We start from the raw sequence: 21,830 nt of genomic DNA on the forward strand, positions 1-21,830 counted from the left end.
CCATATAGTTTGACTGAAGCCTTGAAAGTCAAGAACCACATAATATGTGCCAAGTATGTCCTCATTACAAAGTTAGGTGCTAGTCCACTTATTTGGGAATTGAAAGGATATAATTGAAAACTATTGTACTTCTCATAAGCAGACACCCTTCTAAGGGAAAAATGGATTGATGTTGAAAAGACCAGAAGAGAAGGAGTGTCCCCTGTATTCTGTTCCACTCTGTGGAGAGACATTTCTCCTTGAATTAAAGTCAGATGAGAGGGGCTATAAGGGGAATAAACAGAAAGATTGACCAGGATCCCTTGCTGTCTGGGGGATACAGTGACAGAGAAATATGAAGTTGAAAAATCGTTGTTAACAGCCTGAAGCTTCTAAGTTGACAAAAGTTGTACTGTCCTTCTACAGATGTTGGGGGCAAAGTATGTGTCATTATTTCTTCAGGTTGGGACAATAAACCAGCCTGAAGTTGTCTAAAAATTATTAAACTGGAAGTGTGATAAGACCCTAACAGAAAGGTACAGTCCCTGTGGCCTGAGCCACAGTTCGCCTAGATTTTAAGGTATTTGTTCTTAGGTAACTAGTGAAAGGAGAAATAAATCACACAGGTCAGAGGAATTGCAGTTAGAATTTTTCAGTGAGGACATTTCTGAGGAAACTTGAATGTGTTCTGCTAAAGAGTGTGAGATCTAAATCCTGCCCTGAAAGCACTGAGACCAGGTCTTAGTGTTGTCAGTGAAGTCAGGCCTCTCCCACTTATTGCTTTCCTTCATTTCCTTGATCCAAATCTGGGAGGATCCAAAGGCAGTCTGGGTGGGATGGGACAGGAGAGGAGAGGAAGGAGAGCCACAGAAGTGAGATGGAGAAGTTACCACTGTGTCCCATGCTGATACTCGTAGCATGACGCAAATCCAGGCTGAGAGAGAAAAGAGGCTTGAATTTTAAACAATGTTTTGAGATTTGGCCAGCCATTTTAATAATCAAATTTAACAATTTGTGTGATTATAAATGACTTTATATCATTTAAATGACAGAAAAAAAAGGAAATAAAGAAACCTGGCCTAAAATTGATTCAAGACATAGGATAGAGCTAGCTAAAAGAAGGATCGAAAGAACCAGTTGCCTTGGCATGTGCTCTGTGTGTGTGTGTGTGTGTGTGTGTGTGTGTTTGAAAAGGAGAAAGAAAACTGTTTAGTATTCTTTCACTCCACCTCACTGACTTCAGCCTTTTCAATACATAAGTAACATTAATTAATTAACTTATTTTTGGGTGCGTTGGGTCTTCATTGCTGTGAATGGGCGTTCTCTAGTTGCAGTGAGCAGGGGCTACTCTTCATTGCAGTGCACGGGCTTCTCTTTGCAGTGACTTCTCGTTGTGGAGTATGGGCTTCAGGTGCGTGGGCTTCAGTAGTTGTGGCGCACAGGCTCAGTAGTTGTGGCTCACGGGCTTTAGAGTGCAGGCTCAGTAGTTGTGGCGCACGGGCTTAGTTGCTCCGCGGCATGTGGGATCTTTCTGGACCAGGGCTCGAACCCATGTCCCCTGCATTAGCAGGTGGATTCTTAACCACTGTGCTACCAGGGGAATCCAAGTAACCAAGTTTTTTTTTTTTTTTTTTTTTTTTTTTTTTGCCGTATGTGGGCCTCTCATTGTTGTGGCCTCTCCCGTTGCGAAGCACAGGCTCCGGACGCGCAGGCTCAGCAGCCATGGCTCACGGGCCCAGCCACTCCGCGGCATGTGGGATCTTCCCAGACCGGGGCATGAACCCGTGTCCCCTGCATCGGCAGGCGGACTCTCAACCACTGCGCCACCAGGGAAGCCCCAAGTAACCAAGTTATAAACGCACACTTTGGCTGCTAGAACTGCAGGGTTGCGTGAACAGAGCTGTGAGACAATTTTAATAGTTCGTGGAAGTGATCAGAGTAGTTTGAACTAAGGCAAGTGAAGATGAAGGCAAGTGGATAAATTCAGCATATATTTTGGAGGTGGTGTCCCAAAGATTTCTAGGTACAGACTTTACAGCAGTTTGTCTCACCATCTCTGGCACAAACAGCTTCCCCTGGGGAGACACTCTAACCCCCGCTCCCTTTCACATATCTTTTCAGTCATATTAATATTGAGAGGAATTGCATATTTACCATTCTATTATACATTAATTTCTGCTGATCATACCACCCTGGTCAACACCCCTTTTCCAAAGTGATTCTTGGATGTGAATGTCTTACCATATTTAAACAGCATTAGTTTTCTTTCAGATGATTTACAGAAACATTTTCCTACTCTTTAAGAAAACTGGTTCAGAGATACAACATGAACAGTGGAAGAAAATATTATATTGCCTATATAGTCAGTATCATATGGAGAAACTTATAAATGGATAAAATATAAAAACAGACAATTTTCAGAATTTGCTATGGCAAAAGTTATACAGAACAAAGCTATTTTTGAGGAAAATTGTCCAGAATTTATAAAGCAGTTTTGTTTGCACAATGTTACTCTTAAGAGCACTATCTGAATATAACACTATAATTCTAAATCTATGAGAAAAAAAGAAACGGAGCCATCAAAAACAGGAAAGTAAGCTGCAGAAAACCTCCCAATTCTACTCTAAAATAACAAAATGGCCAAATTATTTTTGTTTAAATAATAGTCAACATCTTTGAATAATCTTTTTCATAGAATATGCAAAGCTGTTTAACATTTTATTTTTCATTTCATGGACATGGGAGCCAACTTTTAAGAATGATGTATCTTGTAAGGATTTTGAGACTAGCATGACTTATGTTCATAATATTTGGATGTTTTGTATTTTTCTTGGACTTATCTACACATTTGTGTCCATGCCAGCAAAAGAAAGGAAAAAATAGAATTTGATCCTCATTCTCAGATGTTTAAAGCTATAACTGTTCTTGTTCTTTGCTTTCTTGTTGCAGGACAGAATGTCTAGTATTTATCTCATTGAGTGAACTGGCTGTATCTATGACTTTAACATCCTCCATATAATCTGAAGAGCATATACCTAACAGCAGTTCCGTGGCACAAAGAACATGCTACATTTGACTGACAATGGCAAGAAGCTAACAAATCATTCTTTTGTCTAGACACTCTCTTCCTCTCAAACTGCAGAATAAACAAATTCAAGACTTGCAGCTGCATTGGTGTTATATACAGACAAGACGGGTAAACAAAATTTGACTTTCTTCCTGTTAAAGTAGGCACAGATACTGAAAAACACATTTCCAATGCTGGATGTACCTCCATTTCATCTGCCAGAGGAAAGGCCTGAAGAACAATGTGCTTATGCCTATGTGCTATGTGGACAACCGCCACGTAGTATTTCTACAGTATACAGTTCTCGCCCATTCATCACAGACACAGTCAGCAGTCACAGCACTCCAGTTCACCGATATTAAACCAAGAGCCTGCCTAGAATCAACACTGCCTTATGTTTTTCTTCCATCATTCCATTTAGGATGAAAGAATAAGCAAACTGATTTTGGACAGAATAAAATTCCACCTAAGTCTTTGTAGAACATTTGAAAGAGAAAAAAATCTGGACATATGTCAAACAAAATATTTCATTCTAATTTTTCCATTTCATTGTTAACAAAGATCTTTACCTATACCTTACAGCAGAATTGCCCACAGTCTTAGTACATAAAGCTTTTTGGTATCTAGATCTAAAAGCACGCTGTCGTTTCACATGAAAATTGCTCCCAATTTTAAATGGAAATTTTATAAGTGGAGAGGCTTTGTTTGACATGCATGTATCTACATCATAGACTTTTCTAATAAATAATCTCTAGTATTTTGATTTTTTAGTTCTAATATTCTCTTTAAGTCCATTGGGTCATTGAGACACATGCTTTTTGTGCCCCATGTCATATGCTCTCTGGGCCACCTCTGACTTCAGCCACAGCTGTAGCTGGGTGATTCTGAATATGCCAGGGCACCTCATCTCCAGCATGCTCTGTGGTTCCCTGCTTCAGAGGGCTTTCTCTGAAGATTCAAGCTCCATCATCCTTCCAGTGTCTGCAACCCAAAAAAAGGTAGCATGGGAGGTAGAGTTAGTGCCCTGAGGACGATTTTCAATTTATGAGGAAAGATGGAGGCCAGTAGACAAATGCTCCAGTCTCCATACTTAGGATGGATAATACAGAAAAACATTTTGTACATTTCTCAGAAGTTCTTATAGAGTCTAGCACTCACATGTTGCCTATAGAGAAACCATGAAAACAGACCACTCATTGGCTTTTCCTCCTTTCTCGTCTCACTCCCCCAATTCTCTCACCTACTTCCTCTGACCGCCTTTCAAACAATACACCAGCACCCAAGTCCTTTCTTCAGGTTCTGCATTTATGAATCCGAAACTAGGACAGTTACCAGTGAAATAACATGCTACATAGAATGAGGTAAAATGCCCATCTTGTAATTACCCACTTAATTTCCTATCAGTAAATTGTAATACATATCACTAATGCATGTTAGAACTTTGAGGGTCTTGAATTGCCATTACGAATCTAGCAGAAGATACAGACCTTCTACAGAGAAAAATTGTGAGGAAGCCATTTATCAGGAAATCTCATACATAGGCAGTCTGAATTCCATAAAATTCAGATCAAGAAATTCTACACTCAAATTATTTTTATAATTTTTTTTTTTTTTTTTTTTTTTTTTTTTTTTTTTTGCGGTACGCGGGCCTCTCACTGCTGTGACCTTTCCCGCTGCGGAGCACAAGCTCCGGACGCGCAGGCCCAGCGGCCATGGCTCACGGGCCCAGCCGCTCCGCGGCATATGGGATCCTCCCAGACCGGGGCACGAACCCGTATCCCCTGCATCGGCAGGCGGACTCTCAACCACTGCGCCACCAGGGAGGCCCTATTTTTATAATTTTAAATAAAAATTTAGTTGTTTATTTCTGCCTGCCTTATTTTATGCTGTGTAGGTGAATTCTTGAGCAAGACATCAAGAGCCACAATTTGGCAAATTCAGGTAAAGGGGTCATAGCACACTGTCCTCTGTGGGGAAGGCCACCAAGATAATCTCTTTTTCTTTCCCTACACCTGCCTCACTTGCCATCTTTTGGCAAAGTAAGTACTTTATAACTCTTGCAAAGAGAGTTCCATACATCATTTTCCAGATATTTCAATGCCCATCAATATGTAGAAAGCAAAGTTAATGAAAAATGTGCCACCCTGTACATCAAAAGTTCTGAGTCAAAACTTTTTCTTCCCAATTACTTGGGAAGGATGAGGAAAAGAATAGAGTCTTGTACAGGGAGAGTTCTGAACTGTCAAGTTATCATTCTATAAAGAAATTTAATTTCAACTTTACTAAAAATGGACATGTCCTTCATGCACTCTGACTATTGCTTGTAGCCAAGAATCATAAATCCTCACATTACTTTTCTTCTGCTACCATATTGTACTGAGAAGATAACATTTTTCTAAGAATTCCACTTGGTCCTAGGTAAAGACAAACACTCTTTTCTCATAGTTAAGATGCAGCAATTCTAAAACCTAATGGCTCTGTTACAGCCACAAACCATTTGATATATCATCATAATTGAAATTTCAGAAAGTCGGACACAGTTAAAGAAAACATTTTTCATTCTCTCCCATGTAGAATTAAGTTACAGTTTCTAATATCTCCTCACTCCTGGCAGGCTGCAACTGACTGTTATTCTAGACTGATCTAACCAAAATTGGCAAAATGTGACACTGAAAAGAGTAGGAATCCTGCAGAGACCCCCATCCATGTGAGTTGGAGGAAAGGTGTTCCATCAGGTGGAGGAAATTAAAATGGTAGAAAGTCATTTTCGAGTGAGGAATATCTGAGGCCAAGGAAACAAGGCTAAGAACCTAGAGCTGTGGGGACTTTCATATGAAGCACATTAAAAAGGAATTATCTTCCTATGTAATTATTCCCTTTAATTACACAAAACCCTTGATTTACGTCCCATGCAGCTGTAGAGCCAAATGCAAATTATTTGGATGAATAAAGAGATTGAATATTAGAGAGAAGAATGGTCTATAATCAATCAATAGATTGAATATTAGAGGGAAGAATAGCCTGTGCCACATTTTTCCTTCCCCTAGTTCCTCTGGAGAGAAATCACCGTCCTATAAAGGCATATGGCCAGAGGTTTTAGGCAGTGATAAATATTGATGTACTGCTTACAAGTAACACAGTTTATGTCTAGAGGCCTCTTGATAGATGAAAAATATTTGAATTCACTTTTAATTCTTAACTTGAAGGAAACCTGAGAGAAGATGTACAGTGACTCATTTATATTACAGCATGAGTGATTAAAAGCTGCACCCTTTGAAATCCATCAGATTTGAAATCAAAGATTGGCGTGAAGGTCTGTGGAGAAAGCATGAGAATAGCAGGCACCTGAAGAGTTATAAATGTGGGTACCACAAGGAAGGTACCAACTTCTATTTTTCAATGTTGCTTATGGGTCACTCTAACACTTTGCTTTTTGAAATTTGAAATTTCTTGGATCATTAATAAAGGAATTTCCATCTTAGGGTTGCTTATCTTTATTTTTTTCAGATCAAGATGTTAAAATCAATCAATGAAACATCCAATCATTTAGTCAATTAAGCTAAGGAAATACTTACTATATACCATTATTCCATTTAAAAAAGAAGAATTTTAACATTTTTTAACACATCGGAGATGTGCTTGTGGATGTATGTATATCTGTGCATATATATACACACATACATGTATATATATATACACACACATGTATACACATACATACATAAATATTTGTATGTGTGTGTTTGTATATATTAAGAAACAATGGTCACTCAAATTAGTCTTTATAATTTACCTAAAACATCACTACATTTTTATTATCCACATTTGTCATATAGTGGTTAAAAAAATGATCATAGGTCAACATCAGTCCTCAAACTGAAATTTAGGAGCCATCAAATGAGCTAAAATTCTATCTCAAATTAGGAATGCAAATCATTTCCTTAGGCATTTTACTTCCTACCCATGTCTGTTGCTCTTCTAAAGTGATAGTCATAAATTGGCTTTTATGCAGTTTGGGACTATTCCAGGCATTACAAAAGCTTGAACTCAAGATAGGCTCTCCTCCCTGAAATGGAGTGGTGGCCATGAACTCACATTGCATTGACATGGAGTCTGAAAATTTAAGTCAAGTTGCTCCAAAGTTTTAAAGTCAGAAGGTGAAAAATGACTTAGATAAGCTTGAAGTGAGGAATACCTTGTATTGTTAAGTGTTTAAGAATGAATAAAAATGAGGTGGGAGAAATACAGGTAGATACAAACCAAGAACTACTGCCATTTCGAATACTAGCCAAAATTATTTTCCTTACAGATGTTTCTGTAAGAATTGTCTCTAAGCACTCTGTAATTTTAAGAAGTACTTTAATAAATGTTCTGTTTATACTCATCTCTAAAGAGCTCATTTATCCATGTATATTAGCACGTTTCTCTGATGTTTTCCCTTAGTTTCATGCCATATGACTTCTAAAAAATTAAATCGCTTAATAATGAGCTCCATTTCATACAGCTATAACTACACACCCTTCTATGTGAATAACAAACGTTCCCTACTTGTAGCAAATTTTGAACATAAGGAATATTGTTATGATTAGGTTTCCCATGGTTGTTTTATCCTCTGTACTCTATACATATCATTTTTAAAGGACTCAAAGTACTTTGAATAATAGAGGTATTGGCTGTTCATAAAGAAATGAAACACACTTAGCTGCTATTTTCCAGTTTATTTTATTATTTTACAGCTCATATTTCTTTTTATCCAGAGTAACTCATGCCAAAAGTTTCAAAAGCACTTCTGGCAGATACGTAAATAATTTGGAAAGCAAATATCCAATTAATACATTTTGGCAAATAGCCTTTTGGATCTGAATGAGAAGAGAAGAACATTTTAATATCCTTGACCAATTTATTACTACCAACATCGTCCTGCAGGTTTTTTTGGAGGGGAGTGTGACCAGGGAAATCAGTCAGTTCACAAAGCCTAAATATTCAGATAACATGAAAGTGGTTTTCTTTCTTTCAACCATTCTTTCTAAAAATAAATGAAATAAACTTTTGTTCATTTGTTTTTCTCTCTCTCAGTACTGTTTTTATTTTTAATAGTATATTACAGTAGAAGATGAAGAATTGTTTCAATTGCTATGATCTCACACCAGAGAGGCAGCCAAGGATAGAAGCCTGACCATTTGTTCTCAGAGCACATTTTCTCCTCACGAACCTGCTTCTTGCCTTCACAAATCTGTTTAAAACAGTGACTGTTAGCTGACTCTAAGGTACTCAGGAAAAAAGCAATGTCTAATACTCATAAGCTGGAACATGGTGACCCAGTCCAATTGTTTCCCCTCATGGAGGAGATGATGAGACCTGGAACAATTTTGAAAACAGAAAAACCAAGACTTAACATTTTCAATGAAAGGATTTAATGCCAAAGCTTAATTTAAATAGCAAGCTTCCATTATTGAAAATAACTTTTAAAACCCTAGCCTCTACTTTAAAGCTCATACACAACTTCTTTCCTAGATGGTCACTTTATAAATAGCATCTATCATAATTTTAAAGTTTGCAATTTTGTGCCTTTCTGCTACATGAATAGCTTCAGAATGCTATACACAGATGTTGTTTTCCATTATTATCAAAATTAATTACTCTGAGTGCTCCTGGCTACCTTTAAGAGGAAGAGTGTATCAGACACTGTGACATAGAGTAGTGAGATTTTGCAGAAGCCTATGTGCTTGTGTCTTCAGCAGACCATCAAATCTGAGCAGCCTTCTGGTCATTTGACTCTTTCACTAATACTACAGAAGCCCCTCTTCATTACACTTTTATCTTTCAAACCATAATGGCTGTACTTGAGACAGCACATGGGCAAATCACTTCTCTCTACAGTATGCTGTGATAATGGAATCTTGACTTGTTTCTTCCCAATTCACAACCACATCTAAAACATCACTTGTATACTTTAGGTTCTAATGCCTCTTACATCATAAGAAATTTCCTGAGATTGTGAAAATGAGTACATGCACCTCCCATGCACACCCATATACACCTACATATACATACATGCATTATTACATAAATTAAGTACATTTTTGTTTGTATAATATTATGTGTATAACCCCACACATTTCATATGTCAAATCACTTCATGGTATTCTTTCTTCTGAGGTGCTGATCATTATTGAGTAAGGAACATATTTCATTATTCTTTAATTCAACAAATATTGAGGCCCTACTTTGTATTAGTCCATTTTTTATCAGTTTTATTGAATTCTAATTTACATTCCTTAAAATTTACATGTTTATGTGTAAAATTAAATAATTCCTAGTGAATTTATAGAGTTGTGCAAAAACCATCACAATCCAGTTCTCAAACATTTTCATCCCCTGAAACATCTCTTCTGTCCATTTGCAGTCATTTCCCTTCTCTACCACCAGCCCTAGGCAACCTCTATACAACTTTCTCTCTTTTGTGAACATTTTATATAAATGGAAGTGTACATACAAGGCCCTTTACACCTGGCTTCTTTAAAAGCATAGTTTTTTGTTTTGCTTTTTCTACCACATACATACATGTGGTAGTATGTATCTGTAATACACTATTTTCCGTTGCTGAATAGTATTCCACTCTATGGATATAGCACATCTCATTTAGATACTCACCAGTTGATTGACATTTGGGTTGGTTCCAGTCTGGGACTCTTATGAATAATGATGTTATGAACATTAATATATATGTCCTTATGCAGATATATGTTTTTATTTCACTTGTGTATATACCTATAGGAGTGGAATTGCTGGGTCATTTATATTTAACTTTTTAAGAAACTATCAAACTCTTCCAAAATCATTGTACCATTTTATATCCCCACCAGAAATGTATGAGCTTTCCAATTTTACCACATCCCCACCAACACTTGTTTTTGCTCGTCATCATGGTTACATCTATCCTACTTAGTGTGAGGCAGCGCCTTGTGATTTTAAAGTTCATTTCCCTAATGACTCATGATGTTGAGCATCTGTTCATGTGTTTACGGCCATTCATTTATCTTCTTTAGTGAAATGTCTATTCAAATCGCAGGCACTATTTTACATCAGGGGATATTGTACAGAACAAAATAAATGGCCCAACCTCATGAAGTTCACATTCTAATAGTAGGGAGACAGACAATGAATGCATATAACCATGTCAATTGGTGTCATGTGATATGCAAGAGGCAAAGCAATATAATGGACACAGGGCATACCAGATTAGGGGTGGGGGTGATATTTTAAATAACATTTATAAAGAAATTCTCAATGATAAGTAAATTGTAAAAGGCCCTGAAGAAAGTGAGGAAGGGACCCATATGTATTTACAGTGGATACATGTGTATGTATTTGGTAGCACAATTGCACTAAAACAGGTAGTATCATGAGCAAATATTTAATTCAAAGGAGTAATAACACTTGCCATCACCTGCCAAGTGTACTGTTATTTAAAGGAGAGCCTGAGTCACTGATAGAAATACTAATGTTATTAATGAGTTTGAGGTTTTTTCCTGAGTGCTTTTTATAATCACTTCCAAAACTACACAGAACAAATTATTATTTATGTAACCTGTATCATATTGCTAATGAAGTGACTGAATTTTGCAAAGTTATTGCTGCTACATATGTGTTGCTTTTGAATTCTGTGTCATGGAAATATGATAGTTTACATTCTGTTTGATAGGAGTCCATTTATTATACTACTGAAAAGTGATGTCTTCTCACTAAAACAGCTAGAAATGGTCCACCTACCATCCACCACATTGTCACGATGAAAGGCATCTCAGATAACACAGGAAGAATGCAGACTCAGAGGTTCTGTTTAGATACTGTTAGAGCACCTCACAGATATTTTTGATGTTTGTAAAAAATAAATCAGGTAATTACAATTTGCAGGATGTACTAAGGAAAATATATTATTATATGATAAAAGCTGAGACCTAAAACTGTACTTAAATTAAGTACATAAGAAAAACGTATCCACATAGGGTTAACTAGAGATACTAGACATTCTGTCACAACAGAAACAACATGGGTCCTACAGAGAAGAGTGAATGTTGAGCCCCAAACAGATCTAACCTCATTATCCCCACCCATTAAGGGTTATCTGTAGTACTGGCAATTTGCCCTTTAATTTCTGAATTTGCATCATCCCTCTTTTACCTGCGATCTGAGATTTTTTTAGGTTTTTTGGTTTGTTTTTGTTTGTTTTGAGAAGGAGTGTGTTCATAAAGAAGAAAGTGTATTTCCATCACATGATGACTATGTGCTCACTTGACTTCTGGACAGATTCTGGCATATGCCCTTGGTGTCAGAAGGCAACTTTCAGCACATGCCAACTCTCTGGTTCTTGTTTTCCCTTCCTTTAGAGATCTCCAGATGGGAATCAGTGAATAGATATGCTGCATGAAACTCTGCTTCTTGTTTGGGGAATTACCATCCACAACAAAAGGATCTGGTTGGAATTAGCCATACAGACCTGGCCACTGCCCATGCAACAGAAATTGTGTAATTACCATCACCAAAAACATTGCCTAGACTGAGCTTCGTATTTCAAGGAGAGGAAGGATGAGAATGGCAGAGATAAAGGGAAGGAATGTGCAGTACAGTACTTAAGTTTTTAATTGGTAAGACCAGGACAAGATTGAAGTGGATGAAGGTGGCAGTAAAGGATATTATAGACCAAACAAATTGGAAAAAATTCTGAAACCCACAGGTGTTATGTTGGGTGTGTGCCATTGAAAAACATGTGTATTGTCCCTGGCCTGATAAATCTTATAATCCAGTATGTAAGAGAGACAAGAAAGAATCCAAGAAAAGAAACCATATTAATACTACCTCTGTTATTTCCTCTGAAGGTAAGAACTGGGTAATATGAAAAGGAATAACAAAAGCCATCTAGATTAGACTGTGGAGTCAGGAAAATACTGAGTCATGGGCCTGCATAATGATAGGGTCTAACAGGCGAAGAGTCAGGGTGACTATTCAATGCAGAGGTAAGGCCTGTTCAAAGGTCCTGAAGAATAAAAACACAATGGAATATTACTCAGCCATAAAAAGAAACGAAATTGACTTATTTGTAATTAGGTGGATGGACCTAGAGTCTGTCATACAGAGTGAAGTAAGTCAGAAAGAGAAAGACAAATACCATATGCTAACACACATATATGGAATTTAAGAAAAAAAATGTCATGAAGAACCTAGGGGTAAGACAGGAATAAAGACACAGACCTACTAGAGAATGGACTTGAGGACATGGGGAGGGGGAAGGGTAAGCGGGGACAAAGTGAGAGAGTGGAATGGACATATATACGCTACCAAACGTAAAATAGATAGCTAGTGGGAAGCAGCCGCATAGCACAGGGAGATCAGCTAGGTACTTTGTAACCACCTAGAGGGTTGGGATAGGGAGGGTGGGAGGGAGGGAGATGCAAGAGGGAAGAGATATGGGAACATATGTATATGTATAACATATGTATATGTATAACACTTTGTTATAAAGCAGAAACTAACACACCATTGTAAAGCAATTATACTCCAATAAAGATGTAAACAAAAGAAAAATTTCACATAAAAAAATTTTAAAAAAAGCACTTGTGCAGGAAATGAAAAGATCAATGAAGCTGACACAGGGAGAGCATAGATAGTGAGCAGCTATCTGTGCTTTATCTCCATGTTGGCACATGTAAGGCACAGAGGGATACTGAGATTGGCATGATATGCATGACAGAAGTTTGAACAATATTTGCCCATGATTTTACCAGATGTCACACAATGAAACTGCTTCAAAGTTCATTATTTTGCTTAATCCTGTTTACTAGAATATTTAAAAATCTTTAAAACCTGAAAAGGTGATTGTGTGCTTTGTGCAGAGACACCAGATATGAAAAATAATTGGGAAATACTTCCTGACTCTGTAGATTTCTGAAAGGGAAAGAAAAGCAGAAGGGGAAAGATAAATGTGGCAATGGAAGAGAATATAGGTCAAATCAGGACTTAAGAGAGAAAATCACAGGGTGGGCAGTGAATCTACCCAGGGCAGAATCCCCACATCATGAGTGAGTATTCATTCTGCCCCCTTTCACCACACAATCTGGTGGTCTTTCTATTTTTATCTGGAATTTCTACAGTGTCTAGAATTTTCTGCTCCCATATACTAAAAAAAGTATATAAAACTAAAGTGTGAATTCTGAATTTCTCCCCTTTATTACAAAGGCCTCATCAAACTTTGAGATGTGACAAAGATAGGTCGTGGTGTTTTTAGAGACTTTGTGGTTGTAGAAAGCCTAAGAAAATCAGAGAATTCTGTGTTTTCAGAAATGGTTACATTTGGAACAAAATATTTTGGGAAACAAATTCTTCGTAACAGTAATTTAAGGATGTAGAGATTGACCTCTTTTAAAAATAATAATAAAACTATGATTAGTGTTGGATGGTCTTGAATCACCTGCTGACTCAAATGATGGACTGAGGTTCTTGAGAGTGGAAACCTTACAGAACGTTTTTTCCCATGAGATTTCCAGAATGCTTTGGTTTGTGCCTGCCTTGGAATTCCAGTACCAAAGTCTTTATTGTGGTGGCTCAACTCTGTCTTTTTTGGATGCAGCCACTGCCGGGAAATAGACTGAAATGAAGAAATATAGTGTGTTTGGGGTTGGTTGTTTTGTTTTGTTTTTTGGTTTTGTTTTATTTCCCCACTGAAAAGTTTGCATCAAGAAAATGAAGACTGCTCTGTCTCAGAAGAGAGTTTACAAAGGTTAAGTGAGTTCGTGTGCTCAAAATGATTCTATAATACTGAATTTTTAAATTAAAAAATAAAATACCCTTTGCCAACAACAGGCTCACAAACCCTTCAGAATTTGTGGTGGCCAAAACTCTGCATTAGATTCAGCTATGAGGTATTTTTGACCTCTCCAGATTGCTATTTGTATGCTATTATGTAGACATGGGTTATATGGAAGAGTTAACAGAGTTTCCCATGGGGTCTAATTTAGGATAGGGAGAGAGACTGGATAACAGCCCTTCTCAGCCTCAGGGAATTCTGAAATGTCTTGTACTCACTACAATTTGTAATTCTGCTTATTCAAAGTGAGGGGAAAATTGAGTTTAGTTTCTGTGGTCTGAAGGCCTCCCACTTTGTTCTGGAACCCCATAAGCAGGGAACTTACAGCCTAAAAGTGTCTGTGGCACTCATTGGACACCCAAGGAAACTAAGGCTGCTTAGAAAGTGATATTAAAATTTCAATTACACAGCCATTTTGCAAATAAGTTCTGAGTTTATGTCCCCAGGCAACTTTAGAAGAGGTCACAATGCTGCTTTAGGTGCTGGGTTTTGGAAAAGGGTATAATTTGAGGTCCCTTTTACTTTTGCTTTTTCAAGAAAAATAAGGCCAGCTCCTGGTTTTCTAACCACAATGTTTCATATTAAATTCCTTCCTGAACTTTCACCTTCTAACAGAGAAGTGCTCTGAAATGGTTTGAACTATATTCTATATTGGAAAAAGTTGCACATTGTGAAAGTTAATTCCTCTACAGTTTAAACATTGTTATTTTAGATCGCTGCAATCTAGCAGATATTTTCCAATAGGTATGCCATAACAACATTTTATTATATTATATATTATGATATTATTAATACTTTATTTAAATAATTTTCATTTTAAATTATTATTTCATGCATCTTTAAATTCCTTAGTTTTTATTGGGAAAATATTACAGCATTTTAGCTAATCTATTTCTGCACATCTGCACATAAACAAAATTGAAATCGTATCAAAACATCATTCCTTCCAAAATTTTGTCTAGACTTCCCAGGATACTGCTATTTAGCTATTATAATTGTTAATGATTTTATCGATTATTATTTTTCTAGATATTAATCTTTTATAATTAAAATATTATAGAAGTATACACAGGAATATACCCAATATGTTAACCTGTAAATTCTTTTGAATATATTTATCCTAATGGTTATGTTGGAAAGAACTGCTAGATATGCATAAATGGATAAGAGAGTAGAGCATGAATAAGAAAGTACTAGACTTATCATGGTGATCATTTTGAAATGTATAGAAATATCAAATCACTACTTTGTGTAACAGGAACTAACAGTGTTAGAGGTCAATTATACTTCAAAAGCAAACAAACTCATAGAAAAAGAGATCAGATTTGTGGCTACCAGGGGTAAGGGTCGGGGGAAGGAGGGATTGGATGAAGGCTGTCAAAAGTTACAAACTTCCAGTTATACAATAAATAAGTAATATGGATGTAATGTACAAAATGATTGATATGATTAACACTGATGCATGTTATAGATGGAAGATGTTAAGAGTAAATTTTAAGAGTTCTTATCACAAGGAAAAATATTTTTCCTATTCTTTAATTTTGTATCTGTGTGAGATGATGGATGTTCACTAAACTTACTGTGGTCATCATTTCATGATGTACATAAGTCACATCATTATGATGTACCCCTTAAACTTATACAGTGTTCTATGCCAATTGTATCTCAATAAAACTGAAAGAAAAAAAGAATGTAATAGAGACTGATGTTTTATGCAACATTCTTCATGTTCACATAATCATTTATTATTAATCCACTCTTCATACCCAGCAATTATAACCTTACCATAAATTTAAAAACAAAGGAGATCTTTGGTAGTGAATAATAAATATATTCCCATATATTGCTTTGTTTCACTACATTTCAATGAAGGTTGTGTTACAGTTATGTCTGAAAGGTTTTTATATATATATATTTTTGTTTCCTCTTATATATTTAATGTGCAAATTCAGCAGCAGAACTCTTTGTGATATTATTATAATGACCAATTTGTATATATTTTGTATAAGTTTTCATAAAGTTTAATGTACTTTTTTCTTCTTCCTCTCTCAATTTCTTTCCTTCCTTCCTCGCTCCTTCCCACTCCCCCTCATTCCTTCCTTCTTTCTTTCTCCCTTCCTCCCCCTTCCATCTTTCTCTTCCTCCCTCCATCCCTTCCTCTACTTAGCTACATATCCATTGATCTATCTCTCTACTACCACTTATATGCTTCATATATAAATACATGATTTTTAACATCTATTATTGAAAGCCTGTGTTTGCATTTAGTCCAAGTCAAATATGTCCGTGTGTAAGAAAATATTAATGTTCTTTTTCACATTGTTTTTGATTACTACAAATTAATTCTTAAGACAAAGCTAACTTTCCATGCTTAATTTTAAAATAAATTTATTATAGTACTAGTAATTAAGAAGGGAAGACAGTTTTAAAAGACTTTTAAAACTATGTCATAACTTTGACAAAGATAATCATTTCAGGCTGAAATCTTCCAGGCTTGTTCTCAATCAAGAGTATTACCAAAAATGAAGATATTTGGACTTCATCTGTTTTTGTTACCAGTGCACAAAGATGGGAAAAACAATATTTAAGAAGTTTTCATTAATCTCAGCTTTCTCAACTGCTCAGCTTTAACATATATTTGAACACAGAACATGGAAATGCCCCAGTAAGTCTTTAGTAATAATCTGTGTGGCTTTTCAGATACCAACATTTTTGCACTGACTTCAGCTAAATTTGCTAAGGGAGCTGGTTTCTGCTAAAAAGTTCTGCAGATTTGACTTTGAGACAGAATTATACCCTGATGCATTTGTAAATACATAATGTTAGGACTATCTTCTGAGACACATTTAAATATATTTTCCTAAAATTTTATCCACATAATGATGACAAAAATAAAAGTATGGCCTCACACATTTTAACTAGAGTTTTAAAATGGAAATTTACTGATTTTCTTCCATTTATTTGCTCAGCTAATATATCAATAGAATCATATAAATCAAAATTAAAACTCTGTTTCATGAATTCTGTCTAGATTTTACTCTCAACTTCAGTTAACATGATAATCAATTAGATTAGTTTAGATATGCATGTTAATCACCTTAGGACTACTTCTACCACAGTAAATTGGTCAAGGGTGTGACTGTCATTAGTTGTTGATTGGGCGACCATATTAAAAGTCCTCTAGGAAGAAGTCTCCTTGAAAAGTAAAGGAAGCAAAGAGACCTTGCTGACATCCATCACCTTTATACTTGTCCTCAGGTTGTGTTCACTACAGTTTAGGCCTAGACAAGTTGGGTATATAAAAATACTTTCTAACCCTAACATGTTAGGAATCTCTAACTTTGCTCAGGGCTTTTTATGTCTGTTTTTTTTTTTTTAATCTTATATATATAGTGGGTTCTCAGAAACAATATTAATGAGAAAGAGACTGTACAAAGTAGCAGTATCTAGGTACTTAATAAAAAATGGTAATTTCTCCAGCTGTTAGGAAAACTCAACTCTTTAAACTAAGATATTCTTAATTGGGAGAAATACTAACTCAAATAACTGACAATATTTTAGATTATCACAAAAAAAGTTCAAACAAGTTTGTGTTTTACTTTACAGAGGTGGATATAGATAATTATGTTTTATTAGAATGTTATTGTTGGAGGTTCAAGTCTTCTTATATGGATATATAAGATATAGGAATATATCATTCCTATATAGGAATAATTCATTTAATTAAAAATTAAATTGAATGGCTCTTGGAATTATTTCTCATCTGAAATGTGTCTATTTTAAAAATATTTTCCTTATGTTTAAAAATAGGATTTTTTTTTTCTGCCGTATGCGGGCCTCTCACTGTTGTGGCCTCTCCCATTGTGGAGCACAGGCTCCGGACACACGGCTCATGGGCTCAGCTGCTCCACGGCATGTGGGATCTTCCCAGACCGGGGCATGAACCCATGTCCCCTGCATCGGCAGGCGGGCTCTCAACCACTGCGCCACCAGGAAAGCCCTAAAAATAGGATATTTTTCAGAAACTTTGATTTAAAGATGTAGAGTATTTTGGAAACATCACAATATTTAAAAATATATTGAAGTTCTACTATTTAAGTCTAAGGTAAACTTTTATTTCAGGAGTAAAATCATCCTAAGGACTCTAAAAATGTCAACTGTACACTCTTTGGATTATGGCTTCTATAAAGTCTAATTGCTTTTCCTATTGAGAAGAAATATATATCAGATAGCCTTCTGCCATTAACAGTGATAGCATACCAGGTGTTCACAGTTTGTCACTGTCATAATGTTTCAAAGATCTATGTGAAACAATGCATGGTAAAGAATTGTCTAAGTAGGTTCTAAACCCTAATTTTTAATTCTTCTATGTAAACTCTTGTGCATATGTGTGTGTGTTTCACTACTGTGTCAAGAAACATATTGGTGACTATTTTAAGATCAGAAGAAAATTATTAAGTACAGACAATGATGTGGTGCCATGATGTAGCAAGTATGTATTTATAATTATTTATGTTTTCACTTTAGTATCTATACAGAGGAAGCAGGGTTTAAGAATTTGGTAAACACAATGAAAACATGTTTGTGTATCTTGATATTTTCCATCATTATCCTTATTTTATAATCTTCAACAAATTCAATAAATGATACTTTAAAAAATTCCTGTTCAAAGCGTTAGTTGAATATATCTGTGTGTGTGTGTGCAAGTGTGTGTATGTAGAAGTGTGAATATAACTAGAGCTAATTTAAAAAGTCATGGGCATAACAAAATCATTCAAGAGAAAATGTTCACTCTCAGAATTCAACACTGCTACAAAAGAACATCTTCTTTTAATAGTGATGGGAAACTTGAGCCTATTTGATAACAGCAACCCTTAGAAAAGCTCACAGGAGGATCTTAATCAGATTTGGATTCAAAGGTCACTGTGGTTTAGGTTTGGGTTGAAATAAATTCCCCGCAGATGAAGAAACATAAAATACGAGTAATCTTTCACTGATTTTCACTCACTAGGCAACTACTTCCTAAATCTAACTGCAATACCATTTGCTATACCTCATTCTTTCCAGGTTACGTTTATGCGTGTTATGTATCAACCCTGCTTTAATAATACTGCCTTTACATATATTTAAGGAGCCAAAGAATAAATAAGCATTGATAGTTTCCTCAGTAAATGAGTGCCAAGAATCACTACTCCTGACTAGTAAGACATGGAAAATCAAAATGAACCTTTAGTGATATATTTAATTCGATTCTACATGTATTAAACAGTCAAAGTCTGGCAAAGTGATAAAAATTTAAAGGGAAAACCATACTCTTTTTTTCCTTAAAATGTTACAATATAATGTATGTACAACTGTATATTTTTCTAATGTGATAAAATTGTGGTAAATATTCTATCATGAAAGCCATATCTCCAAGATTCTCCTAGGATAAAACATACACCATATTTTCTGTATTACCTATCCCATCATTATATTGTATTTGAACTTTCTACACCTCATATGCTATTTTTTTTAAATTTTAGAATAGTATTATTCCATATCTCTAAAGGAAATATGAAAATGGTCTATGGGTAATTTGAGAAAGGGCATAATAAATCCTGCTGGGGTGCAGCTGGGACCAGGAATGCTCTTTGGAGAACATGAATTTCATTGTTCGAAAGTCAGCTGATTTAAATAGAGATGGTTTTCCAGCTTTACATCAGAGAATTTAATTCTCCAGCTACCCTCTCATGGTTTATTGTTGACAATCATGGTTTTTTAAAATAGATACAACAAACTAGCTGATGCTATTCAAGTTTTATTTAGCTCACATAGCATTTTAAAATATTTAGATTCATCTAATATTAAAAAATCCAAATATTTCACTTAAAAAGCTGCATTTCCAGCTTAAAAAAAAAGTATCAGAGCATGTGGCAAAAATAAATCCTCATTTCTCCTTAGCAACAACAGTTGGCTAAGCACATCCATTCCCATGTGCCCACCTGGTCCACACCACTCATTTTACTTGCCTGACTGGGGAAGACAGTCATGTGTAGTTTTATCCCTGCTTGAGAAATATAGGAAGAACTGTTTGCCTCCCTCATTGCACGTGAAGAATGATATTGAATATTATCTCATGGGAAGAAGAAAATGTTTCCCAGAAAAAGAAACAAAAGGTGAAAATAGTCCTATCCATTCAAATTGCCAAAAAATAGAGTTAATCCACTTATTTATAATTTCTGAATTTTAAAGCCAGGATTTACATAATAACTTTACCCTAAATAGCTTAATGAAGGTAGGTAGAGCCTCTCTGTAAACTGTAAAAAAAAATCTAGTCAAAGGGTATATAGATAGACAGGGAATAAATATACATGTAGTATCTATTATAATCAAGTAAGGTAGGTGTATTCATCAGAGAATTTAATATGATTGGCCTAAATTTATATTCCTATAGTGGAAGCAGGAGGCAAACCCAATTCTTTTCAGCTACCAGTATAATGTTTACAAGATGTATGGTGCAAAACAAATGTAAATGAGGCAGAAGATTTCCAAAATACTAGGAATTCATTCCATCTTAATCCTCACGGTGTGGAGGGCATTGTGTCTAAGCACCTATCCATATAATAGGTATAAGGATCATCTATTTTTGATCATCTTATGCTTCTATTAAGCATGGACACTTAGTTTTTCTTCTCAACTCCATTACCTCATCAACAAAAGGTTTTTATTGGTGTTGTTTGTTTTTAGTGCACCTTCCTGACAAAACTACCTTTCAGAAATTATTCACTGGGCTTCTCTCCCTTCTGTTTGCTGCACTACCTAGCCAAGGTTTAATTCCCATAACCAAGTGAGCAATTTATGCCTGCACCTAGAACCTGTCTAAACATTCTGTCCAGTATTACAATGCATTTTTTTCCCAGGAACATGAGTTTTAAATTTTAATTATCAATATATAATAGGGTTCTTATAAGTTCTAAAAGTGTGTCTAATTTCCCATTTAAAATATGTGAATTATAAAGAGATATGTGAGATACTACTCATGTTCAAGAAACTCAAAATCCTAGGTCATATATTTCTGATATTTTTCTATTAAGGGAAAGTGTCTCAGTTAATTTAAATTTAGGATCATACAACAAATATTTGCTCCAAAGTCGTTACCTTTTATTTCTTTAGTAAATTCATATTTAAGTTTAAATGTTTAAGCAAATAAAATATTCTGAAGAGGATCTAGATTAGCATTTCTCCAAATATGTTCTTTGCAAAATATTTCTGAAAATCATTAATTTGTGTTTCACAAATATAGAGCTTTTGTTCAAAAAGTAAACAGCTCTGCCAACTATTTTTTATCCTAAATACAAACTGATAAAGCAGAAACTGTCATTTTCTCAATTATTAAATTCAAATGAAAAGAAGTGAAACTTTTATTATATATATTTGTATTAATTTGAGTTTCTTTCCTATTCCCCCTACAGTCTACCTGAACACATTGCTGTATGAACTCAACTCATTTTCATTATATTTCAGATATCAAATGTATTCATTTAGCCTAAAGAGTGAGGGGATTCAAAAAGAAAGAATATTTGATTAAAATAAAATGTCAGACCACCTCCACAATGTTTTTTATTACAGTCCAAATCTAGAAATTTACCCCATAATTGAGTGCTCTTACATGGTGGAATTATCTCCTCACTTTCTGAAGTTATAGCATTGTATCACTTGTGTATTAAGCCACAAAAAGCGCACATTTGGGTATTGAAACAAGATGCATAATATATATGGTTTCTTAAAAGATGATATATTAAATATATTTTTGGAAAAAAATAAAGAAGTGTACAATCTGGGTTTTCTTATTAAGATTAAGGAGAAATATGCCTAATGTATATTTTCTACCTTTATTACACTTTGTAGTTTTTATTTCCTCCATCATTCCATGATCCC

The sequence above is a fragment of the Mesoplodon bidens genome, assembly GCF_964165515.1.
Source record: "Mesoplodon bidens genome assembly, chromosome: 1".
NCBI classification, from domain to species: domain Eukaryota; kingdom Metazoa; phylum Chordata; class Mammalia; order Artiodactyla; family Ziphiidae; genus Mesoplodon; species Mesoplodon bidens.